The sequence below is a fragment of the Rhincodon typus genome, chromosome 1 (assembly GCF_021869965.1).
Source record: "Rhincodon typus isolate 14 chromosome 1, sRhiTyp1.1, whole genome shotgun sequence".
Taxonomy (NCBI): Eukaryota; Metazoa; Chordata; class Chondrichthyes; order Orectolobiformes; family Rhincodontidae; genus Rhincodon; species Rhincodon typus.
In genome coordinates this window covers 152,370,144-152,383,358 of record NC_063332.1, presented here as the reverse complement: position 1 = coordinate 152,383,358, position 13,215 = coordinate 152,370,144, and positions in this window count along the sequence as shown.

The following is a 13,215-nucleotide window of genomic DNA, read 5'->3' as shown; positions in this document are numbered from 1 at the left end:
AGTGCGAGGTTGGGGAACGATGAGGTTGGAGGCCGTGGGTGGGAGGTGACCCGGGTTCAAATTCCACCACAGTAGATAATGGAATTTGAATTCAATAAAAATTTGGATTAAGAATCTAATAATGACCACTAAACTACTGCTAATTGTAAGTTCAGTAATGTGCTTTATGGAAGGAGACTGCAATCAAGACCCACGACAATGTGGTTGACTCTCAACTACCCTTTGGGCAATTAGGGATGGATAATAAATGTTGATGTAGCCAGCAATGTATGTATCCCATGAATGAATGAGTAAAATTCACCATCTCCAATTTTAATTTCTCTAATGCCACTCTACCTGCCTCATCATCCATAATAGAAAGTATAACCAAATATCCTTGGAGTCCATTGGCATTACTATTAGTGATTTCCACACCATTAACATTCTGGGGGATTACTGTTGATAAGCGAAACTGGCCTAGCTGTATAAATACAACAGCAACAATAGCAGGTCACAGGCTGGGAATTCTGCGGTCCTCTAAACTTCTCAAAGACTGCCTTTCGTTTGCAAAGCACAAAATCAGGACTCTGTTGGAATATTTTCCACTTGCCTGAATGAATGCAACTTCAACAACACTTGGGCAGCTGACCAACATTCAGGAAAAAGCAGTCCACATAGTTGGCATCCTATCTACCACTTCAAATATTCACTCCCTCCACCAAATATATAGAATGACAATTAGGGTGTTGCATATACAAGATATATTGCAGCAACTTTCCAAGGCTTTCTCAACCCTTACCAACCCATGACCTCTACCACTTAGAAGAACAAGAGTAACCTATACTTGCTAGATTCAACTGTGATAATGCAATTGAAAGTCAGGGAAAATTGTTTAAACCCTCTGTTGTTGAAGATGGTTATTGTTTGGCACTTGTCTGGCGCAAATGTTATTTGCCAATATCAGCCCAAGTTTGAATAATGTCCTGGCATGGACTGCATTATTATCTCTGAGATGTAATGAACACTGAGCAATCATCAACAATCATCTCCACATCTGACCTTATGATGTGAAGGTTCATGACATTTTATTATTTGCATTTGGAATCTTGGTTCTAAAGTTAAAAACCTTGTATGGTTTTAAGTTTAGTTTATATTTCTGTGTAGTGTGTTAAGATCTTCATTTTGACTTCTGTCATTTGTGTTGGTTTGTTTGAAGATTTGTATACATGGATCTAAATAAGATCATTGAACATCTTGACTCTAACTATTGTTCCCTCTAAGCTGTGCGGATACATGTGCATCAGCATGCTGATTGCAGCATTGACTTCCACTTCTTGGAGGCCCACTCAGCCAGTAAGAAAATTAGAGGGAAAGCTGACTTCAACATGTGGAAAGATTTTTGACAAAGTTTGATAGGACTCCTTGATGCCAAAGCTGATCAATGGCTACCCTGATATTATGGGCAGTCAATCTCATAACACCTCTGGAATTCAGCTCTTTTGTCCATGTTTGAACCAGTGATATTTGGAACTAGTCCTGCCAGAACCTAAGCAAAGTTTTCATTTAAGTGCCAATTGATAGCACTATCAACAATCTCATAGATCATTTTGCCAAAGTAGGCTAATGATTGGTACTGACTGGATTTGGATTTTCTTGTTTTTTCTGGATGTGGAATACCTGGGCAATTTTCTACTTTGTTGAGTAGATGTCTATTCTGTCAGTGTTTAATTCATCAAGCCTTTTACAGTTGGTCGTCTTCTGAGTTACATTTGGTGTTCTCTTCAATAGAAATTCAGGCACATAGTTTAAAGGTGAAGGGTTATATTTTGTGAAATATAATGATAAAATGTAACTTGCTAGGTATAATAAAAAAGACAAAGTAGAAATAGTGTAAAAGCCAAATATACAAAAAAAAGGAGCACTGCTTCTAATTTTTAGCTTCAATTAGTTTCTTCAGTTGGCTACCATCAAAAATTAATGCTGAACTATAATTGGAGTGGAAATATCCTGTAAGATCATTTGCTGTTGGGAAAACAAAGTTATGATTCCAAAACAGTTGCTGTTTATCATGTGCACAAATCTACCAACTTCTGGTTCCGGGTTCTATATTTTTAAAATCAATTTAGTTAATAAAGACAAAACTTCAGAATACAGATTTTCCATTTATCACAAACAATGGCACAAAACACTGGTGCCATACTGGTTACATTTACCAGGTAAAATAAAGGCAAAGAATTAGAGGTGAATGAAATTTAATTTACAAATAATTGAAATAAAGTGTTTTTTTAAAGTAAATTCTGATTCCAAAATCTGTTCAAATCAACCTGTTCAGACGTTTCGTCACTGTGTTAGGTAACATCATCAGTGGAGCCTCCGATGAAGCTGTGTTCTTCTACTCCACTTGGAATTTATACTGCTTGGTCCGTTATGATGAGTAGTGTCATTTCCGGTTTTGATCTATCCGGGTTTGTATATGGGGTCTAATTCTATGTGTTTGTTGATTGCATTACGTGTGGAGAACCAGGCCTCTAGGAATTCCCATGCATGTCTATGTTTGACTTGGGCTACTGTGGTTACCTTGTCGCAGTTAAACTGATGGCCTTCATTGTCTGAGTGTACCAGTATTGAGGAGAGTTTATTGTGCCATTTTGCTGCTAGTTGATGTTCATGTATTCTGATGGCTAGTTTCTTTTCTGTCTGTCTGATGTAATGTTTGTGGCAGTCGTTGCATGGTATTTTGTAAACCATGTTAGTTCTATATGTTGTGGGAATGGGGTCTTTAATCCTTGTAAGTGTTTGTCATAGAGTGGCTGTGGGATTGTTATAAATGGATATCCCCGTAACTTCATCCGCAGATGCCTACTAAACAGACAACAGGAGGACACAGTACGCCCTAAAACACAGACCACACTGCCATATATATCAAGAATGTATCGGGACTGACAACAAGACTCCTAGGACCACTAGGAATCATGGTGGCCCACAAGCCCATAGCCACTCTATGATAAACACTTACAAGGATTAAAGACCCTATTCCCACAACATGCAGATCCAACATGGTTTACAAAATACCATGCAACGACTGCCACAAACATTACATCAGACAGTCAGGAAGGAAACTAGCCATCAGAATACACAAACATCAACTAGCAGCAAAACGGCACAATGAACTCTCCTGAATATCAGTACACTCAGACAATGAAGGCCATCAGTTTAACTGGGACAAGGTAACCAGTGTAGCCCAAGCCAAACATAAACATGCACGGGAATTCCTGGAGGCATGGTTCTCCATCCGTAACACAATCAACAAACACATAGAATTGGATCCCATATACAAACCCATATAGATCAAAATCAGAAATGACACTACTCACCATAACGGACCAAACAGTATAAATTCCAAGCGGAGTAGAAGAAGATCGCTTCATCGGAGGCTCCACTGATGATGTCACCTAGCATGGTGATGAAACGTCTGAAAGAGAAAAAGCCAGCTCGGTGAGCAAGTCAACAACCTCACCCACAACCCAAGCTACAGATCTTTGCCAAAACTTTCAACGGTTCAAATGAACTATAACATTGAACCATATACATGAGCTGCGTAATACTTTAATGTTAATGTGAATTTCAAGTGATGGAATGATAAATATAAAGTTGGCAGATTGAAAGGAGAACTCATTTACACGGGATTATTGACTGTTCTCAAAGTGTTCAGTCAATATGAAGCTATCATGAACTTTAACTGCTCACTAATTTGTCTTGTACATCAATTCAAAACATTTAATTTAACTACTAGTACAAAACCCAATTACAGCAATTTCTCGTTTCTGTCTTCAACCATAACAAATTTTGATCAGTAAGCTCAAACTTGCTTCACACAATGTTTAGTCATTATTTGGCAATGGAACAATACAAATTAGAAAGTGCTGGCCAATTTAAGCTCTAGATCAGAAGCATGCAATTTTAAATAACATTTTAAATGTTGATCTTGTAACGAAATATGATATTCACAGTGTGACATGGAACAAGTTCAATCCTGATACCAAATTGTGGTTTACAACCACTTTTTATTCATATAACACCAAGCCCACTTCAACACCTCTTTAAATACTAAGGGTACAGAGAAAAAAAAATACAATTGTGTCATAGAGTTGTACAGCATGGAAACAGACTCTTCAGTCCAACCAGTCCATGCTGAACATAATCTCAAACAAAATTAGTCCCACCTGCCTGCTCCTGACCCATATCCCTCCAAACCTTTCCTATTCATGTACTTATCCAAATGTCCTTTAAACATTGTAATTGTACCTGCATCCACCACTTCTCAGGAAGTTCATTCCACATGCAAACCACCCTCTGTGTAAAAATTTTGCCCTTGATGTCTTTTCGAAATCTCTTTCCTCTCACCTTAAAAATGTGCCCCCAGTGTTGAAATTCCCCATCCTAGGGAAAAGACAACTACTATTAACTCTACCTTTTCCCCTTCAATATTTTATAAACTTCTATAAGGTCTCCTCTCAACCTCCTACCCCCAGTGAGAAAAGTCCCAGCCTATCCAGCCTTTCTTTATAACTCAAACCCTTCCATACCCGACAACATTCTGGTAAATCTCTTCAGAACTCTCTCCGGCTTAATAATATCCTTCCTATAACTGGGCAACCAGAACTGGACACAGTTTTCCAGAATAGGCCTCACCACTGTCCTGTACAACCTCAACTTGACTTAGAACATAAGAACTAGTAGCAGGAGTAGGCCATCTGGCCCCTCGAGCCTGCCCTGCCATTTAATAAGATCATGGCTGATCTTTTTGAGACTCAGCTCCACTTACCGCCCACTCACCATAACCCTTAATTTCTTTACTGTTCAAAAATTTATCTAGTCTTGCTTTAAAAACATTCAGCGAGGTAGCTTTAACTGCTTCACTGGGCAGGGAATTCCACAGATTCACAACCTTTTGGGTGAAGAAGTTCCTCCTGACCTCAGTCCTACATCTGCTTCCCTTTATTTTGAGGCAATGCCCTCTAGTCCTAGTTTCACCTGCTAGCGGAAACAACCTCCCTGCCTCCACTTTATCTATTCCCTTCATAATCTTATATGTTTCTATAAGATCTTCCCTCATTCTACTGAATTCCAATGAGTATAATTCCAGTATACTCAGTCTCTCCTCATAATCCAACCCTCTCAACTCTGGAATCAACCGAGTGAATCTCCTCTGCACCCACTCCAGTGCTAGTACATCTCTTCTCAAGTAAGGAGACCAAAACTGCACACAGTACTCCAGGTGTGGCCTCACCAGGACCCTATACAGCTGCAGCATAGCCTCCCTGCTTTTAAACTCCATCCCTCTAGCAATGACAGACAAAATTCCATTTGCCTTTTTAATCACCTGCTGCACCTGCAATCCTACTTTTAGCGATTCATGCACAAGGACACCCAAGTCCCTCTGCACAGCAGCGTGCTGCAATTTTTTACCATTTAAAACATAGTCCATTTTGCTGTTATTCCTACCAAAATGGATGAACTCACACTTATCAACATTGTACTCCATCTGCCAGACCTTTGCCCACTCACTTAGACTATCTATATCCCTCTGCAGACTTTCAGTGTCTTCTGCACACTTTGCTCTACCACTCACCTTGGTGTCATCTGCAAATTTTGACACAGCACACTTAGTCCCCAACTCCAAATCATCTATATAAATTGTAAATAATTGCAGTCCCAACACTGATCCCTGAGGCACATTACTAGCCACTGACCAGCAACCAGAAAAACACCCATTTACCCCTACTCTTTGCTTTTTACTGGTCAACCAATCCTCGTTCCATGCCAATACATTACCTGTAATATCGTGCAACTTTATCTTATGTAGCAGCCTTTGGTGTGGCACCTTGTCAAATGCCTTCTGGAAATCCAGATACACCACATCCACAGGTTCCCCAACTCTTCCCAACTCTTATACTCAAAGGACTGGGCAATGAGGGCAAGCGTGCCAAATACTTTTTTAACCACCCTGTCTATATGTGATGCAAACTTCAAAGAATTATGTACCTGGACCCTTGGGTCCCTTTGTTCTATAACACTGCCAAAGACCCTACCATTAATTGTATAAGCCCCACCCTTATTGGTTGGACTAAAATGCAATACCTCACATTTATACAGATTGAACTCCACCTGCCATTTTTCAACCCGTTGACCCATTTGATCAATATCCCTTTGTAATTTAAAAAATCGTCATCTTCTCCTATATATGGGTATAACTTTGTCGTTATTCCTTTTTAATCCTGACTCCTCTACAATTTGTTAAGAATAGCTTGAGATCCATGTAGCCTGGTTCTTAAGAAGTTTTGGCATTAATAATTGACAGTGGCATCATAAGTGTTATTGTGAACAAAAGCCCCAGAAAAAAAAGTGTTTCCTTCAAAACAAAAGATGCCCATTTGTTTTCATTATGTTCTTCCATTGTTCCATTTCCTACCTTGACATTGTCTGAGCTAACCGTTTCACCATGTGGCCATTAAAACAGGTCAATAAACATTGATAGATTACATATCCTACAGTTTCCCCAAACAATGGAACTACAGTAACAGATAAATTGTACACTTTAAAATTAATCCTGAAAGCATTATGGGAACAAAAACTTTTAGCCATGTCATTTCACAATAACAAACCAAAAACTTTAATCAAACAATATTAAGCTAAATCTTAATCTAATTTATATGTAAATACAGGTGAGTAGCTTATAATCTTGTTTTCAAGGATGGTGAAATCTCCTTCTGATTCTTCACTTGTGATTCTGTAATCCCGTTACATTTAACCTTACATTCTGAAGTTTAGCATTTCGCTTTAATTTTCAAAACCTCCAAATGCTGTTCAACTGTGGTATAACCATTACCATTTGAGAAAACTATGAGTCAACAAGGTCAACCAAGACACTTCTACCTCATATTTTACCACTTGCACACATTCTTAAATTCCTTTTACAATTTCCACATTGTTTTGTAGCATTTTACCAGATGTCTTTTAATTTTTGAGTCATTACACTGCATGGACTAAAAGACAGAGATTTTTAGTACATCCAAATTGCTTGTAAGTTTTCTGAAGGAAGGTCACCTCTCACCTGTATTTTGCTAATGCTGATTTTTACAATGGAAAATCTTGATGCTTGCCAAACCAAGGTATCTGAGACGGCATGACGCACTTATTTAGTTTTGGCAACTGACATGGTTTGTGACAATATAACAGTATAACAATCTTTCTTGCTTATGAAATATCTCTCTCTTTCATTCATGAGATTATTTACATATCTACAAAGAATATTTACTTTGTCTTAATTAATTTCCTATCATTTCCAAGTTGGCCTCAGATCTTGGCCTGAGGAAACCCACAAATGGACGGAATGAGGTTGGTATTTCAACCTGACATCAATTATAGGTGATTTAACTCTTTGCGCACATACAATTTGTCTCTCTTTGGCTCAGAGAACTTTCCTTAAGGAATCTGGAAAATTTGACTGCATGTTCCAAGCTTCTACTTTTCTCAAATATGAATGTGTTTGCACTGGAAGAACATAAAAGTTTTTGTTAAAATATTAGCATATCACTGCAGTAATGCTCACATTGAGTTGTTCTTTTATAATGATTGTTGTGTTATGTCATATAATATGCATGTGCTAGAGACAGTATTTTACAGGAACTGAACATGTCCAGTTTCTGTTATTTTTATTGAAATAACGCCACAGAGACCAGTCTCCACTTACCAAGTCACCCTTTATTTACACATGGACAGTCGTTGCATTCAGTATTCCCTCTTCAGAGTCAGTTTTCAGAGTGACAGTATCTCTGACACTCCTCTTTTTATCTATCAGCCAGGGCTCCATGTTTGGAGCAGATTAACAGCCGCAATCAGGGAACTCATACTTTATGATGTCCAGCTGTTGACTTCATTACAATCACTACATTTATATCATTTCATAGAGTCTTTGCTCAAAGTTTAAAGGTTAAATTTTAGAAACCTCAATTTTACAATGAAACTATAAATGACTAGCTTTATTTTATTGTTATTATTGGCACAAGATGTTACTTCACCTACATTTAGTTCTTATTTCATTATTTTAAAGCCCAGACTTTAGAGAGATTTGATTGGTATCATGTAATATATTGGTTTGTGAGGGTGTGAGAAGTGGGCCGAGGAGCTTAGCAATAATTGTAGAGGTGGTAATATAGGTTTGGTAGCATTGGGTGGGCTATGGTGTGAAAGACTGGAACATGAGTCCTGAGGCCTACTGGACTCCGAAAGATGATTCAATTGTTTGGGAGGTCTTGCTGATTCCCAAGATTGAGACCAAAGGGTGGGGGAAAAGGGGTAACCTAACATCTTGATACATTGAAATAATTTTGGGGCCTGGCATCACTGAGCATATCGGCAATTGGAAGCTCAGGGTTGTTTTGCAGACAAAGTGGTCACCCAATCTATGCTTTGTTTCCCCAATATAGAGGAGACCACATTATGAGCAGTGAATGCAGTAGACTAGATTGAGTGATGAGCAGGTAAAGTGTTGCTCCCCCTGGAAAGTGTGTTTGGGCCCTTGGATACTGAGGAGGGAGGAAGTAAATGGGTAGGTGTTACCTGCTCAGGCAAGTACCCTGAACTTCCAGTTGCCTGCTGTTTCAACATACCACCATGTTCCCTAGCCAACATCTCTGTCAGCTTGCTGCAATGTTGCATTGCAGCTCAGTGCAAGCTGGAAGAACAGCATTTCATTTTCTGCTTGGGAACTCCCCAGCCTTCTGGACTCAATATCAAGTTCAACAATTTTAGGGCTTGAGGCACCTTCCACTAGGTCCTTAACCCAACCCCTGCGTGCCAGGCTTTGTTAACACATGGTGTGCTATTAAACACAACCCTTGTTAGCCACTAAAGGTCCCCATTAGAAGCTATTAATTCTCCCAGGCTGATCATTATCCACTTCTTTGTCTGTCCAACTCTACTTCTGTCTCTTTAGGCTCTATCTCCACCTATTGTTTACTCCTTACCCCCTCACCCCACTCTATCTTCAGTATAAAGTTAGAAAACCAACATTTCCTAGCTACCATCCATTCTGAGGAAGGGTCTGTCAACCTGAAATGTTAACTCTGATTTCTCTCCACAGATGCTGCCAAACCTGCTGAGCTTTTCCAGCAATTTCTGTTTTTGTTTCTGATTTCCAGCATCCATTGTTTTTTCAGTTTTTATTATAAGCAGATAGTTTGTCCTATTCTCTTTTAATTTCATTAAAACTGTTTTGTTAAAACTGAAACAAATCAAAATATGATCTAACAAGCCAGGTTCCTGTCTGGGATCCTAATGTTGCGTATGACATCAGCTGGAATCAAAACACCATAAAAAATGGTATGAAATCTTAATAAATAGTGTTACTTTGAAATATAAGCCTGAACACAATTTTTGACAATGTCTTGTCCATGAGCAGTCAGTCTCAAATTCAGTGCGGCATCAAACACACAACAAAAGGGAGTAATAAAAGCAAAGTACTGCAGATGCTTGAGATCTGAAATAAAACAGAAAGTGCTGGAGGAACTCACCAGGTCTGGCAGCATCTGTGGAGAGAGAATGTTTCGAGTTTAATACTATTAGGGATATGAGGTGGAATACACAACCTATAAAAGATAATCCTGGATGAAATGCATCGCAAAATCAAATAATCTTTTCATGCTGTACATGGAGTTTGTTCTGTTTTCCTTCTAACAGTCATCATTCTAATCACCATGTTTTCTACATTACAATAATGATGACATTCCAATGACTAGAAATTGCTTTGTGGTATTTGTGATGGTTGTAACAAGTGTTTTGTTCACAAGCCTTTATTCTTTTTTTTTTGCTTCTGACTCTTTTGTGCAGGAGACTAGTACGCTTTATTTCGCAGATGTAGATGTACACCAGTGTGAATGCTCTGATGAAGGCATCAGTGTTGAAATAGAGTGTTGTTTTCAGAAATCTCTCAGTCTTTAACTGGAAAACAAATGTCTACTGTTTGACAGCATAGGTTGATGATATTTCCTGATCCCATCTTCCTTACTGCAGCTTGTATTATAACTGGTAGATACATACATACTCACCTCATATAAATAACCCACTTTCAGGATTTGAGATGTGACCAAAACTGGAAGAGACTGGATACTAAAAGCCACCCCATCTCACTTCTGGCAGTGATCTTTAAGCTCATTAGATTTGACAATATTTAAAAACATAGTGACCTAAAATTGTATAAGTTTGACATTAAAAATATCTTATCAAAGTTAATAGGGACTTGTGAGAACAAATCATCTACAATAATTGATCATGGCACTTGAGTAATAAGTTGAGTTTTATCAGGATTATACATTAACCAGTTTGAATGTTCTTTGCACAGATTACACAATTTCAGCACTCGCTTTACAAATTGCCTATGTTGCTAATTTTGACAGGAGGACCAGAAGTGAAGCAGTCTGCATATTGCTGCGTCACCATAATCTTGTTTTGCTGTCTGCAAATAGAAAATGTTTAACTTGTAGTACACTGTCTGTTAACTAGCCCTGTTTAGTACATGTGTCAGATGCACCACTTTCAGCATTTTCCTTTCTTCTTCTTGCTAATACTCCATCCTCCCTACACTTACTCCTCCCTATAACCCCGTCAAAACAACATATCATCTTCCACTGTGGCTCATTCTTTTCATTGTTCCAAAAGTGTGGAATTCCTTTATCTCTCCTGTGTCTACCCACTTTTTCAACAGTCTAAAGGTTAATCAAACCTATGATTAGTTTTGCCTCACCACCAGCTCTTGAATTACTCTTTGTTCTTTGCCAGTATTTTCAACCAGGCTAGTGTCCTGAGCTCTATATATTTACCTCACTATTAGTTTTAAAATTCTTTACTCAGATATCCTCCCAGTGCCATCTTTTGTGCTGTATGCTTTCAGCTCACATTGAACCCTACCACCCCCCTATCCACTTAACATTTCCCCTCCACAAGAAACGTGATGAGAGTATTACCCTCTGAAAACACAGTACTTGCTACTTGCATGGTACATACATGTATTACAGATTGTCTAAGATAATGAATGTCCCACAAGAGAATCTAGTCATATGAAAGCTGCATGTTTGGGAACCCTTCACCAAATGAGAAGAGCCCTCTCTCTTCAGAACATTGTCTGCCACAAACTTTGTTTCTTCATGACTTGTTCAATCCCATTCCCTGGTCTTTGTTTGAGATTGAATCTGACTGTTCAAAGTGACTTGTATGAACTTAGCTGCCAATCCCCTTATCCTCTTGCCCATCTCCACCCATCCAGAGGTGAATCCTATAATGGATCAAATTTTAAAGTCTAAAGCCTTGTGCTCAGTTCCTTAAGGCCTCACCTCTCCCTGTAGTTCCTTGCAGCATTGCAGAGTCCGGAGAACTTCATGTTGCTCCAATTATAGAATCATAGAGTTGTACAGCATGGGAACAGAGTTTTTGGCCCAACTGTTCCATGCTGAGCAAATATGCTAAATTAATCCAGTCCCATTTGCCAGCATTTGACCCATATCCCTCTAAGTTCTACCTACTCATGTACCTATTCTGATGCCTTTTAAATATTGTAATTGTACCCACCTCCATCACTTCCTCTGGGAGTTCATTCCATACGTGCATCATGCTCTGCGTGAAAAATTTGCAACTTCGGTCCCTTTTAAATCTTTCCCCCTCACCTTAAACCTATGTCCTGTGAAAATGACCTTGACTATCACCCTATTCATGCCCCTCCTGATTTTATAAACCTCTATAAGGTCACCCCTCCGTGTCTGACAGTCTGGGGGAAAATAGCCCCGGTCTATTCAGCCCCTTCCTTTAGCTCAAACCCTCCAACCCTGGCAACATCCTTATAAATTTTTTCTGAACCCTTTAACAATCCTTTCCTATAGCAGGGAGACCAGAATTGAACGCAGTATTTTAAAAGTGGCCTAACCAATGTCCTGTACAGTCTTGTCCCATGTGTAATTTCCTTCACCCCCAGCACTGGTATCTAGGTTTTCAACTGTTTCAAGTTCAAAATCATTGGATTTTCCTCTCCAAACCTTTCTGCCTCAGTTCCAATCTGTCTTATTTAAGATAATATTTGATATCTACTTTTCTGATCACTACTAACTATCTCCTTATGTAGCCCAGGATCCCACTTTGACTGATTAGGCTCCTGCCCATCACTTTGTGATATTTTATTACATGAAGGGCACAATGGAAGTTCACCTTGTTGTTTGCATGTCACCCTGCAGCAGATGGTACAATTTTGTCATAGTATTACACAAGCTGGAGGCAGCAGATCGGTCTGCATGTTCAGATGCATGCAGATTAATTTTTCAACTTAAGTCCTGGGTAACATTGGGTACACAGAAAACAACTCAAGAATCATTGTATCCATATTTATTAGTCCCTGATAAACCTCTTCATTCTCATTTCAATGCAGCAGCACATTTCTAAACCTGAAGGAGAATCTAATTTGGCTGCTGGAAGTTAATCACCTCAAGGAAACAAAATGATGAAGAAAAACAGTAGCAAGAAAAGATATGCACAAAGTTGTAGTAAATTAGAGGCTGTAAAATGACAAGAGGTAGATGTTTGTATTAAAAACTGGTGAGGAAAGTAGGAGCTAAAGAGCATTTCTTATTTTTACTACTGTAATGAAACAAATAGATTTTGTTCTAGAATCATTTATGTTCACCTGTATATTAATAATTTTCTTGGTTAAGAAGAATAGTTATTTAAATTTGCAGGTGGTATTGAAATTGGAGGCACAATGAATAAAACTGAGGACCACAGGAAACTGCAAGTATATTAGTAAGATGGTAGAATGGGCAACTAAATGGCAGATGGAATTCACTTTCAGTCATTTTGATTAAAAGTAACTAATTTACATCTTGATGAAGGAAAATTAAATGATGTAGGAAAGTAATGAGATATGACGTTAGATTGACAAAATATTAAGGGCTGCATTTCAAGTAGTTAGTCATTGGAAAAACACAGATTGATTATTAAGTTTTGTAGCAAAAGGGTTTTTCTGACTAGGTAAGGAGGGGAAACATGTATCCCACTCTTCCTATTCCTTGTTTAGCCACAACAAAGCAGTTTTTATTTTCTTTAAAGAGGATAATCTTGTCAACTCAGTGATTAATTGGTAGCGTGATGTGATTGTAGGAGACACGCAGAAACAGGTTTCCTTGAATTTTTTTT